This window comes from Alexandromys fortis, unplaced genomic scaffold (genome assembly GCF_014885135.2).
Source record: "Alexandromys fortis isolate MF-2015 unplaced genomic scaffold, M_Fortis_MF-2015_v1.1 scaffold_0, whole genome shotgun sequence".
Classification (NCBI taxonomy): Eukaryota; Metazoa; Chordata; class Mammalia; order Rodentia; family Cricetidae; genus Alexandromys; species Alexandromys fortis.
This window is the reverse complement of record NW_026067949.1, coordinates 27048240-27068199: the sequence shown is the minus strand read 5'-3', so window position 1 is coordinate 27068199 and position 19960 is coordinate 27048240. Positions and strand designations below refer to the sequence as shown.

The following is a 19960-nucleotide window of genomic DNA, read 5'->3' as shown; positions in this document are numbered from 1 at the left end:
AAGCCATCAGCCAAACAGTTTTATAATGAATATAGTTTTTGTATGATTATTTGGTTTGGGCAGCCGGGAAATGTAAGTGCAGTCTCTGCTTACAAATTCAGGAAGAGCCCGAGGCAGAAGGAGATTTCAGAGTCTATTCTGTGCTCAGTACCAAGTCTACCCATTTTAGTTGGCCTATAGGTGACATAAAACCCTGCCTTTGAAATTTCAAGAGTGACAAAGCGAGAATAAATTGAGAAATTTCACAAGGTATGTAAATAGGTTTCTATAAAAGTGTTTGTGCTAGATATCAAGTCATTAGTCTTTTCTTTTTGATTTAAAATATGTTTGTAGGAGGTGTTGTAAGCCTAAGCCTCCAGGTTTCTGAGATGTAGTACCAGTTATCTTTTTAGTTTTGTCCTGGACCCTCCTAGCCCCTCAGTCTGGCATGGGACTAGTCTATTGATGACTTCATCACAGTATATGCTAGGATAAAGAAAACATGCGATGATGTTATAGGCATCATTCTATATTCTTTTCAGTAATTGGTGCTGTAACTAGAGAGCGTCTTAGCATTTTCGAACATCCTCCCTAACACTGTGCATTGTTTACTCTGTGCACAGAAGGTGCCAAGACAGGCTTCCTCAGAAATGGGTGGTGTGTGATAGCTCATCATAGTTTTCCATAATTTTTTTTCTTGCAAGAAGTAATTGCAGCTTGTGATTATTTTATAAGAAAGGCTTATTAAATGCACGATAGCAGGGGTGTGCGTTAGGTTAGATAGCATGGTGTTTTCTGAAGGTGACATCATTGAAAGGCGAGACACATAAATACTAAATACTACCAATGCTTTATTGATTATTATTTTGCCTCTTGGAGGCACAAACACTCCTTACTTACTAGGTTTACTTATTTTGAGCACTTGTGATTAGTGCAGTTAAAGCCTGCCCCCACCCCTGCCTAATGGATTTAGTGAACATATGTATGATCCACCCATTTCAGTGTCACTTTTCATTACTCCACCTGAATCGTATTATAGAAAACCCGAGTCATCGGTGGAGATGGCCACCTGAATAGTTTTAGCAGTTTGCAATTCATTACTGTTCAGTGGCAAAAATCAAATGAAATTATGTTGCTATTTTATTACTTAATATGTGTTGAATATCTGTCACATGAAAGACAGTGCAGGATTCAAAGATGGTGTTGGTCTCACAGAGGAGAAGTTCTTTTGGCTGAGGGGCAGAATGACATGTGAGTGACCATTCTTCAAGTGACTATAAACCTCAGCAAGTTTTTCATGGAAAGGACAAGTTTCTGAGGTCCAGAAAAACCAATTACTTTTACTTGTAACATGTAACTGAGAAAACCTATAGTTACACATAAGCTTCCACTGTTCTTATTAATTATTGAGAATTTTCTGATATTAGTTTACATGTTAGAAGCATCAATTCTTACTGATGCTGTGATAAGTACAATTCCATTTGAAACATCTGCATATGCCTCACTTACTTTAAAAAAAGCATGTGCCCTCTCTTATATTAAATGTGTTTTGATCTACAGGTACATGGGAAAAAAGCTAAGTGTGAAATATAAAATGAAAACGAATACACAAGGAATAATATATTAAGAAATATGTTTCTTTTGAATTTTTAATTTTTGATACAACATAGAACCCTGACAACTTGTTTTTTATCCTGAAACACCCTCATTCTTCAAGGCACAGATCTTTTCACTTACAAAATAATCTCTGAGAATGAAATAAATACTTATAAATATTTTATTTCAGATATCATCAAATTTAGGTTACCCAAGACACTGTAAAATGTAGTTCTCAAAATTCTCATTTTATACTTTAATTAACTGTCATTATATAGTGGCTGTGATATGCTTTTGACATTATTATGCCATTAATAAATTCTAAGCCTATTACAGGAAAACAGGATTTCATCTACGTCTTAATTTGAGTGGTGGGTAAAGTTTATTTATTTTTTTAAATCACCCATATGGTTCTCATTGTTTTTTTTAAATCAGCATTTAAAGCATTTTAAGAAAAACATAATGACTTATTTAAAATTTAAAAAGTAGTCCTGTCTTAAGACAACCTTCTTTTATTAACATGAAGGAGAAATAAATTTCTTAATTAAACTCAGTATGCTATTAGCTTTCTAAGGGAGTAAGTACAAAGTGTCCCAGCATTACCTGCAGTGACACTGTCTGTAAAAAAAAAAAAAAAAAAAAAAATCTTAGTCTTCTTAAGGATCTTGTCTGGTTAGAATATTACTGGATTGATTTCATATGCAGCTCAAGACAATTCCCCATCTTGTGTGGCTTAGAGAAGCAAAATGGGTGATCAGTTCTTATCTCAAACCTGATAAAATGGGAGTCTTCTCTTGCTAACAGTTTGCACGAATATCTATGAAACAGTACGATAACTAAGATAAGGCTGTTTTCAACAGCTTGTGAAGAAGTACAGTGTCTAAATGTTCCTGTAAGTGCTTCAGGCATTTAGAATGATGCACAGTGCATGTGTATACTACCTGTATTAAAGGACTCAAGTTATGGTCCAGGTTAGAAGAGATTGAATGAGGGTCATGCTTCTGAGTGTCTCAACAAGAATCAATAATGTATCCTAATAGCATTCCCAAACTTTTGGCTTAGATTTGGTTTTATAGTGATATCTGAGTTTTCCCATACAGATGTGAATAAGCATGTGGGAATAAAAGGAAGCCAGGAGTGATGGCACAGACCCACAACTAGGGAGCTCAGTTAGGAAGATCATGAGTTCAAGGTTAGTCTGGATAACAGAATGAATTCATGGTTAACCTGTGCAATGCAGCAAGACTATATATTAAAACTGAAAATAAAAACTACAGGACTGGAGATGAAGCTCAGTTATGTACAGGACCCTGAGTACAATCACAGGTAGTGAACAGAAAAAAAAAGTGGAAGGTTCATGTGATTTCAGATTGATGTATGATATGTATTCAATGCTTTGTGGTACAGAAGAGGACTTCAGATATGAACTGTTTGAGTGCTTTGGGAGGGAAAGACCTATTTTTTGGGAGACAATTAAAAAGAGATCTGGGGTTTCTGATCTACTCTCAATTACATGTAAGAGCACATTAGAAGTCAAATATGATGATAATCAGGTCCTTGGGCTAGATGCCTATAGTACATTTTTATTATATGAATTTCTTAGAAGTTCCCGCACCAGAATTAAGCAGCCCAAGCATAGAAAAATTGTGATGAATGGAGAAAATCCATTTTTGTTACCATAATTACATACAGAAACTCTTCAGACTCTAAAGAAATGAAATAGTTAACTAAAATACCCGACAGGTTTACAAGGAAGATTAAAATTTGCATACCCAGAAAGGAAGTCTTAATTAAAAGAAAATGGAATTTCAAGGCTGGTGTTTCAGTCAAGTCGAAGGGAATATGGGAGTCTAGATTTAATTAGTTATCTAGGGCATGTAAGGGTAACCATTGAAGCAAAACAATGTGAAATGGGGATTTTACTGGGGATAATATAAGAATAATAACATGAATAAGAAAATGTTTGGAATATTTGGAAACTACATGGGATGAGCTTAGTGGGGGAACAAGTGATGAGACAATGAGAATGAATGTGTTGTAGCCACTGTCAAGGGAGTAATAATGAAAATATTACTAAGAGAGCACTGTCACCTGATAATTATACATTAAAATGAGGCATTATGGTTACCAATGGCTCTTAACTTAGTAGAACTTACAGGATTATGGGATCAAAAATAATTAGCATAAAATCTACACAAATTTTATAATAATAATGCTTATAGTAGGTGTGTATGTGTGCCTATTTGCTCATGAGTGTAGAAGTCAAAGGATAGCCTTAAATGGCATTCCTTATTTGTTTTCAATATTTGTGTACGTGTGTATGTATGAGAGAGAGAGAGAGAGAGAGAGAGAGAGAGAGAGAGAGAGAGAGAGAGAGAGAGAGAGGATCTCATTAGCTTAATGCTCAGCATTTAAGCTAGACTGGTTGGCCAAAGATCTCTTAAAGATTCACTCATTTCTACATTCTTTGTTCTGGGATTTACAAGGTGCATCATCATGCTTGAGTTTTTACGTAGGTGTTTAGGTTGAGCATAAATCATTGTGCTTTCAAGAGAAACACTACCATTGACTGAGCTACCTCCCTGGGAGCTAGGGTCTGGATCCTTTAAAGGAGAGCATGAGGCAGAGGGATCAGTGAGCAGAATATTGCTCTAATGGAAGGTTCTTTTTAGCTTTTATTGCTTTCAGCATCCCACATAATCTGTAAGGTTGTTGGAGATATTTTTGGCTGTCAACAAACCGAAGGTTTGAGTCATAGCTTTAACTTGGAGGGTCGCTTCAGATTTACATTACTATGTGTGAAACACATGGGTGGTGACGTCTCATGGGACCTAGCTGTTGACTCAGGATAGAGACATTTCCATCTTGGGGCATGTTAAATTATAATATCACTAATCTGTCATGCTCCTGTTACTGCACCCCAATTGGTCTTTTGTCTTTTTTGGGAACAGGTTCTAATAGAGGCATCTCTTTCCCAGACAGCCACCAGTTACAGGAGGCAGCTGCGATTTCAGCTTTTGTTGCCATTGTCTTGAAACAGCTGGGATGTTAAACAAAAATCTATCAGCAGATGAGGAAGTGGGCAGGTGTATGTTTAAGCGAGTAGATCTAAAAGTTAGTGGGGCAGAAAACAGATGGCTCTTCATCAAAACTTTTCTCCTCTGGGGAGCTGTTTTGTGGCCTGTCATCTCTATAATTTGCTCACTCACTTAGATAGGGTGGTGTGACAGAAAGATGTGTCTGTCTCCAGACATTAGAGGATATGATATTTCTGAGTAGCTTTTTATACTGCATGTTTAAAGCCAATTGCAAAGAAAGAAAAGAGCTCACAAGCACTAGAAATTAATAATCCAATACTGGCGAAAATGTCAGTTTCCTATAAACAAGAAACTTAGTAGTAGACGGTTGGCACTGACCTATCATTAAAAGGGACATAAAGAGCTCAGACTCAGGTAGGAGTGGTTGCGCATTCTTATTATCCCAACTCGTAGGTGCTTCAGAGACTATAGCCTAGAATGCATACCAAATTCTAGGCCAGCTAAGACTAGGACTACAAGACATGATCTTATTTCTAAAAAGAAAATCATCTTCTTTAGTGGTTGATGTTATCTTTATCTGTATCTGTTCTTGTTTTTCTTTACTTGTTCTTGATACATCTATACATACATATAAGTATACAAATGGTAACTCAGTTGATCCATGAAGTCTTTCTCATATATAGTGTGCATATGTTATTAGGGTTGACCATTGTTATTGGATAAATAATTAGGGGGTTTATCTTTATTCTCTCTCTCTCAGTAACCATTAACTGCCTGGAGCTCTTCATAATAATAATGGTAATAGCATTATTATTATTACTATTATCATTAGTCCTTTGAGAATCTCATTCAGTGAGTTTTGATCATGTTTATCTTCTCTCCTTCATCTCTCTTCAGATTCATTCCCTTTCCCTTCCAAAATAACTGTGTGTCTCTTTTCCACCAGGAAGGGAAATTCATGTTGCTTAGCATATTCAAGTGTATAGCCTTCTACTGGAGTGTGGGCAACTTATAGATGTTATACTCTTAAAGAAACCTGACCTTTCCCAGTAGCTGTCAATTGCCAATAGCTCCTCAGTTACGGGTAGAGCTTACTGTCCAGCACCCTTCTCTTTGCTGATTCCAGGATGTCTATAGGAACGCTAGCTATCCTAACCACCATAGTTGTCTGAACTGCAGAGAAATGGATGACTCAAGAACCTTGTGCCTGTTATCAAGAGAGACTTCTCCACTGCATCCGACTTCCACCTTTAAGTCCTAGTTTTATGAAGCAAAGAAGAAAGTGGGTGTCTGCCTTGGGTTTATAAAATCTTTGTTAGTAATTTTCTGCACGGTAAAATGGGAATGAATCACCCAGGTGGTTTGAATTGGAGTATGCCTCCTATGTTCATCATCTGATTTCCCATGATTCCCGTGCTGTCAGTTTTGGCCCACATTTAAAGAATGGGGAAGTGCCTCAAACTCGCTAGGGATGAAATTATACTTTATTTTACAATACCAGAAGGCATCCAGAGAGACTATGATGCAAATAGAGGTGCCTTAAGCCCTCCTTAAATATTATTATTTTTGCTTTCAATGTCTGTTCCCCTTGGCAGTTAGAAAGTCATAATTTTCGTTCTAAAAGGTGGTGATATCATTCTTCATCTTCAGAATATAATCATAGATATATTTATTCCTTATGCTAATATTTTGTAAAATGTTGGTAGCTCCTAAGTTGATTATTAATATAGGTGAGTAATCTATATAATATAAAATATACTTTGTCCAGGCATGAATACACCTTAGTTATATACTAAAATTGAAAATTGTTGAAAAACTGAAATGAATATTACTGAGGGTGAAGATATGGCATGTTTGGCAAAGTGCTTGCCTAGTGTGCACCAAATCTTAGGTTCATAGCTAGCACCTCATAAATAAATAAGGTCATTTAGAACATGTGATAGTCCTAGTTTTTGGAAGAGAGAAGCAAATACATCAGAATCTCAAGGCCATTTTTTTTTTAAACTATATAGTTAGTTTGAAACCAGCCTGGGCTACATGAAACCTTGTCTTAAATATAATAGCATGGTGTCAAGTCCTTTGATAATTATGCTTTAAGTATTGTAGTTAACTAGTTGGGGTTTGTCTTAGTTAGGTTTTTTTTTTATTGCTGTGAAGAGATACAATGACCATGGCAACTCTTATAAAAGAAAACATTTAATTGTGGTGTCTGCCTGTAGTTCAGAGGTTTAGTCTATTATCATTATGGCAGAGAACAAGGCAGCATACAGGCAGCAATTCTGCTGGAGAAGGAGCTGAGTTCTTACCTTTTGGCTCACAGGCAATAGGAAGTGGTTTCACTGGTATGCTAAGCCAGGTATGAGCAAAAGAGTTCTCAGAGCCCACCCCCACCATCACACAGTCCTCCAATAATGCTCCACCTACTTCAACAAGGCCACACTTCCTATTAGTGCCAGTCTCCTTGGGGGTCATTATGTTTTCAAACCACCACAGGGCATATTAATTAAAATAATTAAAATTGTGAACTAAATTTATATAAATAATGAATTACAACTTAAATTCTAAAACATGAAGATACCAGGTTATTAGATAGGATTTGCATATGCTCCTTCCATCTAATATGCTTATCCTATGGTATAGATTGCTTCAGGCAAACAGAGTAGAAAATAAATTTCTGGGAACAGAAATCTAAAAGCATTTTTTTCCTTGCAGAAATCTAAAATTCTAAAAGCATTCCACTGTGGAGAAATGAGACATAGAGTATGTGTCTCAATATTAGTGAGCAGAAAGACTGCTCTGCCTCCGAGTCTCTCCAGGTTGGAATAACATGGACTGCTTTGGTCATTTGACTCTAAGAAATGAGGAGCTTGTACAAAACTACATAGTCCCACTGCATGATAATGCAGCCAAGAGTTCTTAGAGCTGCTTAAAATTCGAAGCAAACATGATTGCTAGAGTTTGTGATAAATGCATCAAATTGTGCTCACCACTGTTTATGTCTACCCCAGAGGAGTGTGATGTGAAGGGCAGCATCTTTCTCAAGCTCACCCTGTTTTACCTCCAGGCTGTGTTGTACATCCTCGACACACTCTTCTCTTCTTAAAGTTGATTCGTCTTTCCCAGTGTTAGTCCTCCAGCTCACTCACTATTTTTGTTCTTTGAATTTTTTTTCATTCTTTCATCTTAAGTGTGTCCCAAGATTCTGTACTTTCCAGAACAATCACAATGAAGTTTTTTCTCTAAACTATTAACCCATTAGAAGATATGAATTTAATTTCCAGTTCATAGGTCATTTTATAGTATGAATTTTCTCATGATTATATAAGTAAACTCTCATGTCTTACCCACACTCCTTTAGGATCAAGAATAGAACATTTCAAGTGGACAGATGACTTCTGGCCCTCACTCTTATTTGTTCTATTCACAGCTATTCTGGATGAGTTAGTCTGGATGAGTGAACTCTGGGTGTTTTGTTTCTTTGCTTGTTTATTTTTTTAGTGTATTTTTTATCAATTGACTTTTTGTTAGACGCTGTTGCTTCCACTTAAAGCATTTTCCACCTTCATATTCTAGTTTAAATGTCACTGCTTTGGGAAGCCCTACTGGATTACCCACTAACCTCTCCACACAAACAATTCTTTTATGAGTAAATCATGGGGGTTCTGCTCCTGGTAAAGCTTTGCTGTTTTGTATATTGAACACATGTTTTCTAAATGCAGAGATTTCTGACTTCTCTGTTGTTCTGTCCTTAATATGCATGTTTCTATATAGACATTAATTATATTTGTATACTAGATGGATTCAAAGATGAGTTGCCCAGTTTCTCATATAATATTTATTTATTTTTAGAGTGTTTTCTGCTTACCGTTTTGTCCATAGAAATTACTTTGCCTGCTATGGCTCTTCTGTGTCGTTAACGTTAGTATTAGTTGTCAAACTGTGACAATAAAGGAATTCTGACAATATGTTTTTCCCAACTTATATTACTCCTAGGAGTCACTTGACTTGTTGTGTTGCTAGTGTAGGGTTTAAGGCATTAAACAGTTTTATGGGATTGTTTCACTTAAATGAATAATTAACTTAAATTTGAAATCAGGATATTTTCAACAAATTGCAGATTTTTGCCTACTCTTTTAAAAATTCTAGCATATGATTAACTCTTTGTATAACAGTAATTCACTGAAACTGGGCACAGTTGCTGCCATTACAGAAATCAGTATTTTGCTAGAGATTTTATCTAGTCTACATCACTCAGCTAAGTCAACTGTTACTCATTGCATAGGATGCTACCCCTAGAAACACTGAGGTGAAGACATTTACTCCCGCGCCTGCTTTCATGTTGACAGACTGGTTTCTTATGATTACATTAAATTAGGAAATCCTCACTTCAGCATTCCTCCTGGATTTATTTCACCTGGGTATTTTCCAGGGTGTAATCTCCAGCCTGTGAAATACAGCAGCATTTAATGACAACAGGGAGGCGATGTTCACTTAATTACTATCCATGATCAGGGCAAAAATGGGCTGAGCTAAGAATTCTGGGGGAAGGGAGTAACTAGAGAATTTGTTAACCAGTGTGAATGGGCGGAGTCTGTCTGATCACAACTATAGAAGTGTTTGAAATAAGATTTTCCCAGACATTCAATTATTAGTCAAAAGCTGTTGAAAATCTTGACTTCATAGGAAATCTCTCAGTTTTTATGTCTGATTATTATTATTACCGATATCATTATCATGTGTGTGTGTGTGTGTGTGTGTGTGTGTGTGCTGCCACAGTGGGCATTTGGAGATCAGAAAACAACGTGTAGAAGCTGGAGCTCTCCTTCTTTCACAAGTTCTCAGGTTTCATAGAAAGTGCCTTAACATGATGAGCAAGGTTCCTCACCTGAAGACTTAGTTTTCATAGATCAGCAAATTCCAATTGAAATGAAAACAAATGAAGTCTGGTGTTTTTTTCCAAAATACACACCTGAAAAGCAGTTTGCAACTTCTGGCCTGAAAGGAAGTTGTTTTTGTTTTGTTTGTTTGTTTTCCTTGTTGTTGGTTTGTTTGCTTTTTATAAAGAATATGAAGGAATCAATTAGATAACTTGTTAAATAAATGTAAGTTTAACAAATACATTGTCATACGCTTTCAGGTCTGTATTTTGCAATTTATCAGTGTTCTTGCCTTTGATATGTACAGTCTGAATCCTGGATTTTACCATCTGTCCACAATCTTATGAGTTGAAATTATATTTTCTTTTATCTTTTGCTCAAAGTATTTTAATCATTCTGTTAAGTAAGAAAGAAAAGTAACTGTGGATAGTGATATGATCTGTTATAGATAAAACATTTTTGAAACATGAACGCTCCATCGTCAAGCTATGCTTTGACTTTCAATTTTCTGACTTTGTCTTCAGTTTTGTATGAATCAGGACATTATTCTTTTAACTGGGCAAATGTGTCATAAGAAACTAGTTTTTTGATGTAACAACTAACAACTTTCAGTTTTACTTTTCTCTCATATACCTTGTTTATAAGCTAGACTTGCCCACTGAGATGGGATAAATCATTACAGATGGACACACCCACACAATGTCGCAGTCTCTGAGAGATGGCGATTCGCAATGCTAAATACTGGTGACTGGAGCTTTGGATATGTGGCTAGGTGCAGCCAGGTGTCAGCTGTGACACAATCTCACTTCTTCTCAAAAGGAAGTCAGAAATTATGCTTGAATTTGACAAAGGAGAGGGGAAAACCTGTAACTCAGGTTTTCCTTAGAAGTAGAAATGGGAATCTTTTGCAAGTGGATTCCTGACTGTCACCATTAGCAAGGGGGATCTATTGCTCTGGTAGCAACTAACCATTCACACTGCTTGTGACATAGGAGTGTTTCAACTTAGGATTTGTAATATCACAGCCTCTATTTGTTGGGAGCACTGAGACCCCCAGATCCTGAATTTCTTGTAATCCCCTGATCTGAGTGTCTACAGCTGCTCTCCTGATGGCAGGAGAGTGGTTTCTGGTGGGTTCGGCTGGGGCGTGGCTATCTCTATATAATCTGCCCCTGAACACAATAAAGGGGGCATTCTTGGGGAATTCAAGGATGACCCATGTCGCTGTCTCTCTGTGTGCTTTTTGTGTGTGTGTGTGTGTGTGTGTGTGTGTGTGTATTTTAACCTCCAGCCCCTTGCCCGAAGCTAGCGAACTGGGTGCCAGCGCACAGAGCACAGACATGGGGGCGCAGTGTGTGGCATCTGTTGGTATATAAAGTGCATAGAGAGTTTCTAGAATTGCATTTTTTGAATATAACTTCGAAGTCATTTTTTTTCTGAGTTCCTAAGACTAAAAGCTTTGCCACAATTCTAGGCATTTTAAGAGAAATAATCTACTTAAAAATTAGCCAAAATTTTCAAAACTCTGTGACAATAATTGCCAGGGAGAGTGGAATTAGTGGGGAGAGGAACGGGGGCCATGCCTTCCTTGTTTTAGTGCTATCCTCTAGTGTGAAGATAGAGGTATCTAACATTCACTATTTATTAATTGATTAAGTATTTGAGTGCAACATTCATGGCACATCTGCATTTGGAGTTCTTGGGTTACCAATATTTGGATGATTAATTTTAATCTTATATATCTACATTTTGGTGGTTTAGATTTTGATGCTTATCACAATGAGTAATCCTTCTCCAAAACAATGTTGCTTGCTAGATGACTTTAATCGCTTTGATTATCTAATTTCCAATAGCATATAAGAAGTCATGAGATAGACCTTGGATTTAATATAATCAGATGAGCTAATTCACTGCCTTCACTCTTACAGAATCTCAAACCAGGCTCACAGACCCCATGCCTTTAGATATTTCACAGGATGCATCACAGTGTCCTAACACCACGAGTAAAGATCTAAAAATGCCATTAGTTGAATATGATAGAATCAAAAACAGAACTTGTTAGTGTTTTAGAATCCAGGGTAGCACTAGTCTAAAATGTGCTTCTGTGTTGAGATTGTGCAAAGTTACTATTAATTTCATATTGACAAAGGCTATGTAATTAAATATAAAATGGATATCAAATTAATGGTATTATTTTACATGTTTTGAATGTTAGAAACAATTCTAAATATCTATGATTTATTCCTTGTAAATCCCATGAGATCGGTAAATTGACAGTCTCTCAATTTAAAAGTGAGACAATGAGAATTAGTGATCAATTTTCTCTTTTTACTGAATCATTTTTAGATACAGTTGGCATTCTACACAATGCATATTTTTCAAGTCCCTTCACCCAAAAATTTATCCATAATCCATAAATTTATTAAATACAGTAAATGGTAATGGGTATATCTCTGCCTGGGGTTTATAGTCCAGATTAGCTGTATCTTAATGCAGTTTTCATAGTCATTGATTAAATCCTCTAAGCCTTAGTTTTCTTATGAATAAAAGATCATTTATGGAAAAGTTACAAAGAGTCAATGAAATGTAATACTGTAATGAAGGTAGGCAGCATGTGATAAACGTTCATTCATTGCTTACTCCTTAAGTATCCTTTAATTATGGTTACTTCACATAATGTAGAGACCTATTAAAAGTTCACGGTGTGGTGCAATAAAAGTAGTGGTCCTTTGCAAACAGGACACATAAATAGATTTACTGAGTGAATTCACTCAGTTTTGTGATCTTCCTGTAAGTCCTTATTCCTGAGTTACCTGTGATTAAATTGTGTGTTTTTTTTTTCCCAGTGATATTCTGTCACAGAACACTCCATAAAATCTGTGATTTGTAGCCAGGTGGTAGTGACACACACCTTTAATCCCAGCACTCAGGGGGCAGAGGCTGATAAATCTCTGTGAGTTTGAGGCCAGCCTGGTCTACAAGAGCTGGTTCCAGGACAGGCTCCAAAGCTATAGAGAAACCCTGTCCCGAAAAAATAAATGTGATTTGTGAAGTTGTCCTTGTCTTCCATCAAAATTAAAAGGATGATAATTATTAGTTTTTGATTCTAACTTTATGTAAATGAAGAATCTAAGAGAATTCTTAGAAATCCTCAACAAAGAAAGTATACAGTAATCCAGATTCTTAGAACTTAGATATTCAGACTCCCACAGTATCTACATGTACATCTATCTAAAATTCAGCATTAAATATATGAGAACTGGAGAGTAATTACTAAGTTATGATCAAACCACATATGGTTTCTTCAAACTTTGGGTAAGCTAAATTTAAAAGTATTTATTAAGTGATTACAAATATTATTAAGGTATTATTCAATGGACAACTATGTTGGTTGCTATCATAACTATTATGATATGATATTATGAAGAATTCTATCCCTTTAGTTCTTTCTACATGTTTCACATGCCCTGCAGAATCTCTGGGACTTTGACTACCATTGCAATCCCATAATCAGCTTTTCCTATGTGATGTGAGATACCCTTCCATATGCTTTGAAAATGGCTTCTTACCATTGACTAATATACAAATGTATTTGACCAATAGCCAAGCAGATAGAACCAGGTAGGAAATCCAAACAGAGAGACAGGGAGTAAAGAGGCAGAGGCAGAGAGACACCAACCATCTATAGAGAAACAAGATGTGAGGTAAAACCATGGCCAAGTGGCAATACTTAGACGAACAGAAATAGGTTAATTTAAGATGTAAAACCTACTTAGTAATAAGCCTGAGCCATTGACTGAATAGTTTGTAATTAATATTAAGCCTTAGAATACATATTTGAAAACTAGTGAGTGTGAAAGAACCCTCCATTTACAGCTATGGAACATAGTTCTCTCTAGAAAGGGGAGAATGTCCAATGTGGGTATGACCTCACCACATGAGACTTTTATGTGTTTATGTAGAGCCCAGAAAAAGAAAAGTCAGATATTTGAAACATAAGGGACAGTTTTCGTACCTAAAGGCGACCATGTGATGATGAGTGCTGATGACCTTTAAGAAATGAGACCTGACATTCACCAAGGAAATGAGGATCCTAGGTCTGAGCTACTTGCCAACAGCCACATGAGGCTTCAGAAACAGCACAATCCAGTCAATATCTTGAGTTCAACCTTTTAAAATCCAGACCAGCATCTCTCCTACAAAACTATGCATGAATACTGATTTTTCCAGTAAGTTTGTACTCACTTTAACAGTTCTCTTTTAAACTATGTTTTTGATACATTTATAACATTAAATTTTATTTTTATTGTTTGTTCCTACATTTAATTAATGTTTCTTAAAGCCATTTTAAGATTGTTAATATTCTATGCCTTTATTAAATATGTCATTAAATATTCTTAGGATATTAATTTTATAGCTAAAGGGATGAACCACCACGTATTAGAAATTCAATGTAATAAAATCTAGTGTTACTTTAAGCATTTAATTGCAAAAATATTCTTTTAGTTTGTTACAGATCATTCTATATTCTTCAAAAGGCCTGTAGCTTATCAAATTTTAGTTAGTATATTTCTGTCTCTGTGCCATGATGGTATTTCCCCCTCTTTCAATTTTGGTGGTCTCTCTTTCTCAAGAATTTAACTGCTTCCTGTACACATGAGTCATGAATCTTTTTCTGGCTCATGAATCTCCCATGAACTCAGTGAGAATAGACATCTCCTAGGTCCACCTGCTTCCGCCAACACAGCTCCCAACCTGCCACAGATCTCTTCTTTCCCCAACTAATCTTTCATTTCTTACACTCTTTAGTCACTGCCCACACCATGTGTTGTGTGTATGTGCATGTGAATATGAGTGTGTGTGTGTATGTGTGTGCCTGTGCACATGCCTGTGTGTGTAGTGTGTAGTTTTTGTGGCCCTATTTGTCAATATACTCTGCCACTTGTGCTACACACGAAACCCTCATTATCTATGCTATTTGTAACTAATTAGTGATTTTTTGTGAAACACAGACCTTGGAAATAATTTGTAAGTAGTAGAAATATAACTTAGTTTACTTAATAAATGAAAAGAGAGGAGCTAAAATAACACTAAGATCTTGCTGTTTTGCCATGTTTCTTTTGTCTTCCTTTTTGTTCTTCTTTTTTTTAAATATTTATTTATTTGTTATGTATACAATATTCTGTCTGTGTGTATGCCTGCAGGCCAGAAGAGGGCACCAGACTTCATTACAGATAGATGGTTGTGAGCCACCATGTGGTTGCTGGGAATTGAACTCAGGACCTTTGGAAGAGCAGGCAATGCTCTTAACCTCTGAGCCATCTCTCCAGCCCCCTTTTTGTTCTTTTTTAAAATACATTTTTAATTAAGATAGAAATACAGCTCTTTCCCCCTCCTTTTCCTACCTGTAGCCCCTTATGAGTATTCTCTCCAACTATTTTTTTGCCTTTTTTTTCTCAAATTTTATCAGTGATTATTATTGGTATGTATGTATGCATATGTGTGAATGTATGTATGTGCATATATGTGTATGTGTGTGTATCCTTTCTTTATTGATAAAATACCTGAGGTACATACAGAAAGGAAGACAGAACTAGTTGCCGTTTTTGTGTGTGTCAGCCTAGGGATGTGGGACTTGGTACTTTGTTGTACTGACATTCTGTTTTGGCATAGCATGCACTAAAGGAAGTCCATTCACTTTATGGCAGGGCAATTAATAGGAGGTGAATAAGTGAGTCATTCAACATCCACTCCAAGGACACTTCCCTGGACAGGAAGACCTCCAGGAGGCTCCACCTCTCAAAGGTTCCACCTCTTCTCTACAGTGCCAAGTTGGAGTCTAATGATTTAAGATATGTGCCTTTGGAGGATATTTAGAATAACTTTTAGCTCAAAGAGTGGAGTTTATCAAAAGAAAATACTGAATTTCATGCAAATTTGAAGTATCTATATTATAGTTATGATTTTGTCCATTTTAGCTTCTCTTAAAATATTTTTAATTAGTCTTCATTTTGCACATGTAAGCAATATAATTAAGATCATATTCACCTTCCCCCATCCCCAGTTCTCCTCAGATCTCTCCAACACATCTTTTTCCCAATTTTATATCCTTAAAATTTTTATTTAAAGTTCTACTTCATCCATTTAGTGCTGCCCATACGTTCATGGGTGTATGGCTGTCTACTGGAGTGTGGGCAGCACATTTGTGACCATACTCCCAAAGAAAAATTACTCTCCACTCCCAAGCAGGCATCAACAGCCAATAATTCTCTTCAACTGGAGTGTGGGACCTCCTGAGTCCCTCTACAATGCTTGCTGGAGGTAGCTTGATTTTGTGCATGTCTTCAGAGGCAGCCACAACTACTGTGTCTTTATGAGAGCAACAGCCACACATTTACCTTTTTAATAAGTTGAGTGTAAGACGTTAGTATTTATGAATCTATTATTCCAGTGTCCTAGGGTTTCTATTGCTGTGGTAAAACACTATGACCAAAAGCAATTTTGAGAAGAACAGGTTTCTTTTTTCTTATGGTTTATAGTCCATTATCCAAGGAAGTTAAGGCAGTTACTTAAGGAAGGAGCCTGGAAGCAGGAAATGATGCAGAGACTGTAGAGGAATGCTGTTTATTGGTTTGCCTATTGCTCATGGCTTGCTCAGTCTGATTTCTTACAAACCCAGGACTACCTGCCCAGGTAGGGAGTCACTCACAATGGGCTAGGGCCACCAACATCCATCACTAATGGCTTGCTTACAGGCCACTCTTACGGATGAAGTTGTTCCTTTGAGGTTCTTCTTCCCAAATATGTCTAGGTTGTGTTAATATGACAACCAACCAGCACAATTGACCCCTTGTCCATTTGGTATTACTATTAAATCATAATATTTTCTTGCTTATATATCCATAAGATCTCATATTAATATCAATATCACAATATAAAATATATTTCAACCTTTAAAACTTCCATATTCTTTAAAAATTCAAGCGCATTAAATATACTCTTTTTAAAACACCCCAAGTTTTTTTTAAACAGTCAGCATCTCAATGGCATTCAAAGGTTCTATAAAATCCCACAATCTCTTAAATATGAACTCCTGTTAAATAAAAACAAACAAACAAACAAACACAAGTTACAAACCATGTTAATCCAAGAGGGAAGAATCGGCCACAATCAAATCAAATCAAAACCAAAGTCCAACACTGTAAAAAGCTAAATATAGAAATCTGGAAGTCTCTTCTAATCCTTTGGGTTCCAGAGGGCTTAGCAAATCCACTTCTCTGGCTCTGTCTTCAATAGCTTGCTTTATAGACGCAGGCTGGCACTACTCCAGAGCCATTGTTATCTTTAGTGTTTGTCCCATGGTACTGGCATCTCCAAAATGCTGGAGTCTCTGCTGCAGCTTGGCTGTACCTTCAGCAATGTCCTCTTTTGTACTATCTTTGGGGACTCTGATTCTGCCATGTGATGCCAAAGCCCAACTCCTTTCTATGACCCCTTCAGTCTTGCAGCTTCTGCTGTACCTAAGCTTGCACTGTCACCAATTGCCTCTTCTGGTCTCTTACATTGCCAAGCCTCAGTTACTCTCCCTAATCCCATCAAGCCATCAAAGCCAACACTACCTGGGAGACTCTAAAACATCTTCCAGCACTAAGTCCAGCCTTGTCCTTTTCTGGATTTCAGCTTCTGTGTGCTGACTCTGAGGGAATACTTCCCAGAATATTTTGTCTCAGTGTTGCTAGTCTCCTCTTAATCACTCTTAATTCCTCAGTTCTAGCTAGCAGCGTTAACTGTCCTCACAAAACAAAGGTTTCACTTTAGTGGTTCTGGTCTCCTCATAATAACAACCTATTCTTCAGCCCCAGCTTACCAGAACACAGATTCTCAATTCAAATGTATAAGTGCCCCTCTGAAGCGTCACAAGCCAGTTCTATATCATCTGCATTTCTAGCAACACTCTTAACTTCCAAGATCCCATAAAATATTCCCCTGAGTGCTGAATACTCAGGAACATTTACAACCCAAAGTTCAAATGTTACTATGATCCTTTCAAAAGCACATGTTCAGGTCTGTTACAGAAATACCTCATCAACCTGGTATCAGTTTCTGTCTTAGTTAAGATTTTTAACGCTGTCATAGAACATCATGACCAAAAGCAACTTGGAGAGAAAAGAGTTTATTTCATCTTGTAGCTTTCAGTCTGCCTCAAGGGAAGTCAGGGTCAAAACTGAAGGCAGTTATCTTGAGGAAGAAACTGAAACCCAAGCCATGGAGAAGTGCTGCTTACTAATTAATCAAATGCCCTATACACTTGCCTACATACCAGTCTTATGGAAACATTATCTCCCATGGGGATTCCTCTTCCCAAACATGTCTGTTTTGTAACATTGGAAAATTGCAACCAGCCCAGCCTAACCAACGATACTTGGCACACAAGAAACAAAAACCTTCAAAAGTTATCACCCACAAAATGTTTAAGAGTTAAGTGGATCAACTTCTGCAGACATTCACTTTGTAAGTCTGCTAATACTTGAGTTTTCTCTTTTTTATGCACGTGTGTGTGTGTATGTGTGTCCATGAATGGTTGTGTGCAGGATTGTGGAGGAGGATTAATGTGTGTGCACATATATGCATGTAACTGTGGAGGCCAGAGGCAACATTGGGTGTCACCCTGAGGAACTCTGTTCATTTACTTTGAGGCAGGATCTCTCTTTGGCCTAGCACTCATAAATTAGGCTGCAACCTCTTATTAGCAAGCACCAGGGTCCCTCCTGTACACAGTGCTTCATGTGTCTTGCATTTTAATTGGGTTCTGGGATTGAACTGTGGCCCTTACGATCATGAGATTAGCATTTTACCTAGCAATTGAGCTTTCTCTCTAGTCGTTCAAAGTTTCCCTCTGTAATTACCAGAAACACACTTGGAAACTGCTGACAGAAAGTCTCGAGACATCATCTCAGATCTCTTACCTAGTGGCAGTTTGCGGATCTCTTGTCATGTAATTATTTCTAAAGTTATCTCTATTTATAAACTGTTAAAAAATGCCAAGTAACCTCTCTTTTATAAAATAGTGATTTTAGATGTATTTATTCATTGCTTTTCTAGCTTGATTATGGTACAATTGATATATAAAATGCATATTTTTGATGAACTTGCTTACACATACACCAGTATACCAAAATCACAATCAAGGTGCAAAAATAAACTTTAGTATCATTGTTTTTTTTTTACATTTCTTTCAAAAATCTATGTTTTTATTAATTGCATGAGAATTTCATACTTGTATACAATGTATTTTCATAATATCCACACCTCTACTCTTTCCCCTACCCCTCACATATACAGTCTCCATTGCTGCACCATCCATAGCTTTACATCTACATAAAAACATATGTTTTTATAATCTAATATGTCCAGTTCATGCTGGGAATATGCTCATGGCCACCTATTCAAGATTGGTGGTCTTTTCAGAAGTCACACCATTAAAGAAACCAGACTCTTCCTGGCCCAGAAGCCACCAGCTGTAAATATCTGCTTAGGTATGGGTTACAGTTCTTGTGAGTCCTTCCTCCATTGTGTTGATTAGTTTTTATCAATTTGATGCAGGCTAGAGTAATCTCTGAAGAGACAACTACAACTGAGAACTTGCCTCTGTTGGATTGTCTGTCCTCTATCCATGTTTATAGGACATTTCTGGACTAAATATTGAAGTGGAAGAGCATGGCCAACTGTTTGTAGTGCTATTCATGGGCAAGTGGTCTTTTGTTGTGTAAGACAGCAACCTGACCACAACCCAGTAAGCAGTACCCCTCTGCTTTACTTTTTTCCTTGGGTTCTTGCTTTGGTTTCCCTTAGTGATGAATTATTAACCTCCAAGCTAAATATACCTTTTATCTTCAAGTTCTTTTAGCCATTGTGTTTTATTTCAGAATCAGAAACCTTGCTAGAATATCTGTCTATGTTGGAATGTTGAACAGGATACTGTTATGCTGACAAACACACCTGCTATGCACATGATTGCAGTGGTCTGTTTGTCTAGTAGGCAATGCTTAGTACCAGTCTCCCTGGACCTCTGGCTTTAATGATTTTTCTGTGACTTATTCGGAAATGGTCAATAAGCTTTGTTGTGACGAACAATGATGCAGATGTCCCTTTGTGATTAAGAGGATTTTATGTTTCTTGAAGAAAAGTCATTTCTGAAGAATTAGAAGACACATGTATTTGTGTGGATCTCTGACAAACAGGACTCCTCTGTACATTACCCCACTCACTCTTAAGAAAGAAGCATCTACTACACTCACAATCTTTAGGATTTGGGTTTAGTTAGCATTAAAATGTATAAATAAAGATCACTACTATTCCAGGGTGCCTTTCAAGTTGAAGGTAATTAGTTTTGGAGAAAAAGCAAGAGGTTTCAGCAAAGATGTTTCAATATTAGTTGTTCTCTCTCTCTCTCTCTCTCTCTCTCTCTCT

At 36.8% G+C, this 19960-nt stretch overlaps 1 protein-coding gene across 2 annotated transcripts in view; it reads left to right on the top strand.

The window, feature by feature from the left end:
- Gabra2 (gamma-aminobutyric acid type A receptor subunit alpha2) overlaps positions 1-19960 on the top strand; it is a 142389-nt gene that overhangs the window by 9200 nt on the left and 113229 nt on the right. The window lies entirely within an intron of this gene.